Genomic DNA, 7,936 nt, shown 5'->3' on the forward strand with positions numbered 1-7,936 from the left:
GAACGAAGATTTTCAAAAAAGGGGAAATAACTCATTTTTCAAAATTACATCTTTATTAGTTTGAGCATAACATTTTTAATTTCTGGAATATGTAATATGATATAAGGACCCTCAATACATCTAAAATAGTTTTTTCATAAGAAAGGACTATTTTATCATGAAAATATTCATATAAAATATTTATTTACAAACAGAGCCTAAATAAAAGGAATCTAAGGGTAAATTTTAATGACTAGTATTCCTCTATTGGCAACTTTGTGCAACATTTACCCAACACTTTTTTTGCAGCAATTTGTTGACAAAACATCCATACTTTTATATTTTATAGTCTTTTATGTGAGGAATTCTGCGTTTTGTGTAAAACAAGATGTCAAAAATGACAAAAATCATGCCGATTTTTGTGTTAAATGGACACCCTTATGTACCAAAAAACTATTTTTATTCAAAATATTTGTCAGTTAACAGTTTAAATGGTTGATATATTCTCCAATACCCATGAAAATAACAAAAACTGTGATGCTTTATCTCATTTGTACCATAAAATACATTGTTAGCCATTTCACCTTGCTATACTAAAATAAACATGTGATGTCACATTGTTTCCATGGCAACCAGACTATACAGATTTTTTTTATTGATTTTTTTTAAGTTTGATTGTTAATTTGGACCATTTAAACTTTAAAAAAAGTAATCGAAAAAAAATAATCTGGCCAAAATTTTTCATATTTGGTCTATTATTACAGAGAATTGATGTTAATATCCAATCAGCAGTTGAGAGACCAAAATTATATTTATTTGGTCAATCAGGTAATTTTAACATAAAAATGTTAATTTCTAGGAATCAACTTCTAGTAAATAATTTTTAATAAGAATCTAAAATTACAGTAGGTGTATTGAAATAGAAAACATTGGTATACTTTTGATTTTCGGTTCACAAATCACTAGATTCAACTTTTTTTTTTTAAACCTAGCTGCAACATAGAATTCCTTAAAAAGCAAATTAGTCATGGTACTCGTGCATAATCACAATTTTTGTTCTGAAGGGTCAGCAATCTGTGATTTCTTGGTCAAAAGACCAAACTTATTCTGTTAAGGACAATTCAGGATCATTCCTGCATAGTTGATGTTTAAGTTAGTTTTGAAGAAGTCTAATAAATCTTTTTTTTTCAAATTGTGTCAAATGTTGAGAGGTCTGCTATCTTTCAGCTACAGAAACATGCAAAATTACCCAAATACTAGAATACTAAAATTAATGGTGCCTCTATTCAACAGATTAAATGACAATAGTATCAAGATTAATTTTAGCAAACCTAACTGAAAGAAATTGATAAATGAAACATAACATTTTACAAACCTGGACAAAGAATGCTTATTTTCAATCTGTAATGTATCCAATTGCCATCTTGTTTGTACTTGAAACTGAAAAAAAATAAATAAAAAAATATAAATAGAGGCTCACATGAGCCTGTGTCGCTCACCTGTATTTACTGATGCTTTAGAAATCATGTAAAATAAGGTTAAAAATCATAATTAATAGTATTAGATATTTGATATTATTAGATACGATAATGATATCTAATATACTAACAAACAAGAGGCTGTCAGAGCAACAGCAAACCAGATTTATTACCATTGATTTGTGTCCTGGCATTTTTCAATATCACAAGAACCATAACTCCTGAACAATGAAAGTTATCAGTAACAGCAACAACATATTTAAAATTTGAAAAGCTTTAGTTGAACGGTTCATGAGTTAAAGTACGGACATGACTGGAAAGACCATTTTTCAATCTTTCAAGAACCATAACTTCTGCACGGTGAAAGTGAAAATCGTCAATATCGAACTTGACCTCCGTTTTGTCATTAGTAACAACATACTTAAATTTGAAAAACTTTATTTAAACAGTTTATGAGTTACAGCACACACATGACTGGAAACACAATTTTTCAAATTTTTAAGAACCATAACTCCTGAGAAGATTTTTGTAAAAGTTAACAGACGACGACGGACGCCAAGTGATGGGAATAGCGCTCACTTGACCATCAGGTCAGGTGAGCTTAAAATGAGGAAACAATGCTGTCACAAGTGTGAAATCCCACATGGCTATATATTTATAAAGTAGCATTTACCTAAAAAAAAAAGAAGTCATTTTTATTTTAGATAAATAACACAACTGTAAACCATAACCTTCATTTTATAATAAGAAACCATATATAATTAACATCATATTTCGGTTTCGACTTGAATTCTGCATCTCAATACTTAATAAAATTATTTGAAATCCTTTGCAACTCATTTAATTCTGTTGACAAAACTTACCTGTGTTTTCTTAAAGTATTACAGTGAATCAAATTTCTTCCTCTTGTGTTAATCCTCTTTTGGTTTCTTTCTAAAATATAAGGAACACAATAGATATCACTAATATATTTGGTTTCTACAATGAGTCTGGAAAAATAATATAGTTAATTTGACCTATAGTTACTTATTCTATTCTCATCCTATTATTACCATTTAACTATTTTGGAAATTCAAATTTGCTTTAAGACTGTAATATAAAGTTATTGCACTATTATTCACTAGTATTGTCAAAGTAATATAGCCCAAGCTTTTGATGGACAATATTCCTCAGAGACAGCTGACAATTACCATCTTTTTATAAAGCACTAAAAATATTTCAGCAACATTAATACTTGTTCCGATTCATGCAGTAGGGAACCAATGTCAATTTCTTCACCTCATTTCTTTTTTTCTTTTTTTTTGTTGCTTGCTTGTGAATAAATTTTAACTTGGGACCTCTCTATTACGTACTTGATGAAAAGTATAGACTGCAATGATGGTCAATATTGAATACTTTTTAAATAGCCACTGGAAACACTCTGCTTAGGTATATTGATAAAGGAAGACTAGCATCAACCTGTAAAAGTATCTGTAAATATAGCATTTAAATTTCACAATGAAAAATATATGTTGAAATTATATTATAATTGAAAGAATTGGTACTCCAGTATCATCAAATTAAGGTAATTGTGATTTTAAAAATTGTCCTGAGAGTCCAAATGACCAGTATTTCAGATATTATTGGTCACTGGACACTTCAACAATGAGCAAAACACATCCAGCATACATGCATGTGGTCCACTAAACAAGTCCCTGACATGACCAATTATGAAAAATGTCAGATTTGGGACATGTAACGGGTACACAAAATAAGGCAGGATTAAATATGTGAGCTTTCGACCCGCCCCTAACCTAGGGCAGTGGTGTAACAGCTCATTATTACTGCATTTTCAGGCAGCAGCGAAACTGAACAAGTTATGTACTTAGAAACCAGACTTCAAGATTTAGAAGCTATTAATTTGCCAACATCTGAAGGTACTGTCGAAGTCTTTGATGTGGTACGCGTCTTTAGTGGTGATGGTCCAGCACGAGAATTCGAAGCAGGTCAGCAACGTGGTGGAAAGTATCCATGCATTTGTGGTTTAAAAGCTTCACAACATGGCAATCTTGTTAACTGCTACCACCAAGAGGTCTTGGACTTGGATGGTCGTAATAAAATTGCTTTGTCAGTCAACAGCCTAGACAAACTCCATCATGGAAACATAAATCCTTTTCAAAACCTGAAAAAGCAGGATATAATATATGAGCTTGACAGCAGACGTGTCGACTTTTTTGCATCCAAGAAAGCAGATCTTCAAGAGGAACTTACCTTATTACTCCATGGAATTGTTCGGCCTCCAGCACTGATGCTCCAAAATCCTAAGAAAACTGCAAAAGAATTAAACATTGGTCATTATGAAGTTCTTGGTTGTGAACCTCTCCACGACATTACCAACCTAGTCCAGAATGTTATAACTGAATTGCCACACCAAATTAAAGATACAACTGTACAAAAACAATTTCAGCATTTCACAGCAACCACAATAGGCAACAAAAATCAAATAAAAGGATCAGATGCTAGAATGTTTACAGTCAAACTTAATAAATTTGCCAACACCTTGTATTCCAATCAGCAACTAGATAGCAACATAATGCAACTGATTAATTCTCTTACTGATATTGTCCAAATCTGTTACAGTCCATATGAATCACGATCACCAAGAACCATCCTGAGACTTTACAACCAATGTTTTATTTTTGCCATCATGAGCAGGACTGTATTTGGTATTCCTTCAAACATGAAAACCAGAAAATTCTTTGGTAGCCACTTTCATAGTTTGACAATACATGCACCGGAATCTTACAGAATCTTCAATTTGAAGTCTATTGTGACAGAACAAGAGGAGAGATGTTTCGGTGATTTACGGAGAGTGTCAGAAACTACATCTAATAGGCAAGCAGGACAAATTGTTGACAATGCAATTATGCGTGTAACAACAGTTGGCATACAAGCAGGATTCTTTCACCATCCAGGATTCAAGTATAAGCAAACAGGCCAGACTTCTTCAACCACGACCAAGAACAACATTTTCTGCAGACCTGATTAAAAACCGGTCTGTCTTAGTATCTGCTCATCTGAAAAGGATATCAGATTTTATGATCTGTGGCAAGGATGTGTGGTGGATGTGGGAAGGCGGCAATGTCGTCTTTATGGATGGACCAGAGGATCCACCATTCCACTGTGAAGGACCACCCCTTCACCATTTCAGGTCCTCATCACTGAAAAAAAAGAAGCAGTCTAATCTCTCAGATATATGGAGAGTTGTTTTAGATCTTTTTGAGAATGGCACATTAGAATTGCCCTTAAACAAAATCAAGGTATTTGATGATGATGGTAAATCACGATTTATTTCAAGCTCAAGACACTTAAATAACAACAGAGTAGTACCAGGTAAAGCAAAAAAAGTATAGGTTAAATTTTCAAGACAAATAGCACAACTAAGTTATTCCTATTCATGGTTTTTTTTCAAAATTAGGCCAAAAAAAAATAATATGTGGGTTTCTTATTACATCTTTGAAAACAATAGGGTAGGTAGGTAGGGATTTTTTTTTATTTTACCAATTTTTTTTACATTGAGTCTATGGGAGGGACTTATTGAAATATGACAAAAAAATCTTTAGGGTAGGCTATTTTTGAGCTTAAAAAATAGGGAGGGTATGGTTATAGGAAACATGCATCTTTTTTTTTTTGGCCTATATATAACAAGAGTGAACACACGCTGAAATGTCTAGCCTTCTTTACTAACCATTGATTTTATGTTGATAGTCCTAAATATAAAGCTTTACTACAAGTAACACATAAACTTAACATGATCCAAGAAAATGAGGTCAAGGTCAAGGTCAGATAAATCAAACATAGTTGACCTATTGCTTATAGTTTCCAAGAAACAGTCTTAACCAAGAAAAATTAACATTGACCAATGAACCATGAAAATGAGGTCAAGGTCAGATGAACCATGCCAGACAGACATGTACACCTTAAAATCAATGTATGCATTAAATATAGTTGACCTATTGCTTATAGTATCTAAGAAACAAACTTAACCATGAAAACTTAACATTGACCAATGAACCATTAAAATGAGGTCAAGGTCAAATGATACCTGCCAGACAGACATATACACCTTACAATCCTTCCATACAACACATATAGTTGATCTATTGCGTATAGTTGAAGAAAAACATACCAAAACACAAAAACTTAACACCGAGAAATGAACCATGAAAATGAGGTCAAGGTCAAATAAAACCTGCGAGACTGACATGTACATTATAAAATATTTCCATACACCAAATATAGTTGACCTATTGCATATACTATTAGAAAAAAGATCAAAACTCAAAAACATAATTTTGACCACTGAACCATGAAAATAAGGTCAAGGTCAGATGACACCTACCAGTTGGGACATGTACACCTTACAATCATTCCCTATACCAAATATTGCAGACCAACTGCTAATAGTATTTGACATATGGACTTGACCACGAAAACTTAACCTTGTTCACTGATCCATGAAATGAGTTTGAGGTCAAATGAAAATTGTCTGACGGGCACGAGGACCTTGCAAGCTACGCACATACTAAATATAGTTATCCTATTACTCATAATAAGAAAGAAATTAACATTACAATAAACAGCTTCGCTGAGCGCAGCTGGATACGCCCGCTGAGGTCCAACCGTGAACAGTTGGGGCAAAACTGGACACAATATTCAAGCTTGATACAGGTCTGAATTTGGATTGTATTAAATATTTGACATATTATAGGTTTCTGAATAAATGTAGTCAAAGAACTTGAAATTGGTTTATATATGAATTGAATTTTTATTCAATTAAGATTTCTTGCTGTTGTGCAATACACTGTGCTGTTGCGCAATACTTAGTAAATCTGTTGTCAGACTATGAACAATTAAAGTTCAATTAATTCTCAATGTCATATTAGAAATTTACGAAAATGTAAAGGGAGCTTACAGCAATAGATATAAACAATTCACCAAAGTTTCATGAGAATTGCTGACAGCATTTTTGAATTATTGTCCGGAAATTTGAAAATACCCCCTTTTTTAATGAATAAAACCCCACAACTCAGAAATGTAAAATGTAAAATTCTAAACGGAGCTTACATCAATAGATATAAACAATTCACCAAAGTTTCATGAAAACTGCTGAGAGCATTTTTGATTTTTTGTCTGAAAACTGGAAAATCCCCCTTTTTTATGAAAAACCCTGTAACTCGGAAAAATAAAATCTAATATATATAAAAATCGAACGGGAGCTCATGGTGATAGATATAAACAATTCCCCACAATTTCTTGCAAGTTGGTGAAAGCATTCTTCAGTTATTGTCAGAGAACTGGAAAATCCCCCTTTTTTTAATGAACAAAACCCCATAACTCTGAAACTTAAAATCTAAAATTTATAAAAAACGAAAGGGAGCTCATGTCAATAGATATAAACAATTCACCAAAGTTTTATGCAAATTGGTTAAAGCGTTTTCGAGTTAATGTCCGACATGTTGACGACAGATGGACGGACAACCATAATACGTCCCTTAAAATATTTGCTAAACGTTTGAAAAACATTATGAACATCAAATAATGTTTTACAAATGTTTTTGGGATATTTTCTTTCAAGTGCCTGCAAAATGTTTACAAATGTTTTTGAAGATGTTTTGGTTGATATCTATATCATATTAATATATGATTTTTTGTTCTTTAAATTGAGTTTCAAGTTTTTTAACATTACAAATCATAAGTTCAATAGATATACATTGATTCATTCTATAAACAAACAAGAACAAATTAGTTGTTTTGCTAAGCACGTGAAAATTCACAATTCAAAGTATCCGAAAACAGGAAGTATATACGCATTTTGGGGCATCCAAAATAATTGCAGACACAACTCATCATGGTCATGATGGTTGAGAGGCTAACCAAATATGAAGTCATTCTGTTCAGCTGCATTACTGATAGAAGTCATGAAAAATTTGTTTTCAATCATACCAAATATAAGCAAACAGGAAACAGGTATATGACAGATACGAAAAATGCTCATACATCACAGTTAATCACTACCAAGCAGCTCACTAAATATGAAATCATCCTGTTCAGTAGTTTTGGGGAAAACAGTTATGAAATATTTGATTAAACCTGCAGTATGAACGAAAAAACAAATAAAACTGACAGTAACCAACGGTAAACACCAAATAACTGTTCCAGGCTAGTGAATAATTCGTAATACTAAGGACTTTCTTATCCCGGGCATAGATTACCTTGGCCGTATTTGGCACAACTTTTCGAATTGTTGGTCCTCAATGCTCTTCAAAGTTGTACTTGGTTTGGCTTTCAAACTTTTTTATCTTAGCGTCACTGATGAGTCTTATGTAGACGAAACGCGCGTCTGGCGTATAAAATTATAAGCCTGGTACCTTTGATAACTATTTACACCACTGGGTCGATGCCACTCCTGGTGGACGTTTCGTCCCCGAGGGTATCAC

This window comes from Mytilus californianus, unplaced genomic scaffold, assembly GCF_021869535.1.
Source record: "Mytilus californianus isolate M0D057914Y unplaced genomic scaffold, xbMytCali1.0.p SCAF_1, whole genome shotgun sequence".
Lineage (NCBI taxonomy): Eukaryota > Metazoa > Mollusca > Bivalvia > Mytilida > Mytilidae > Mytilus > Mytilus californianus.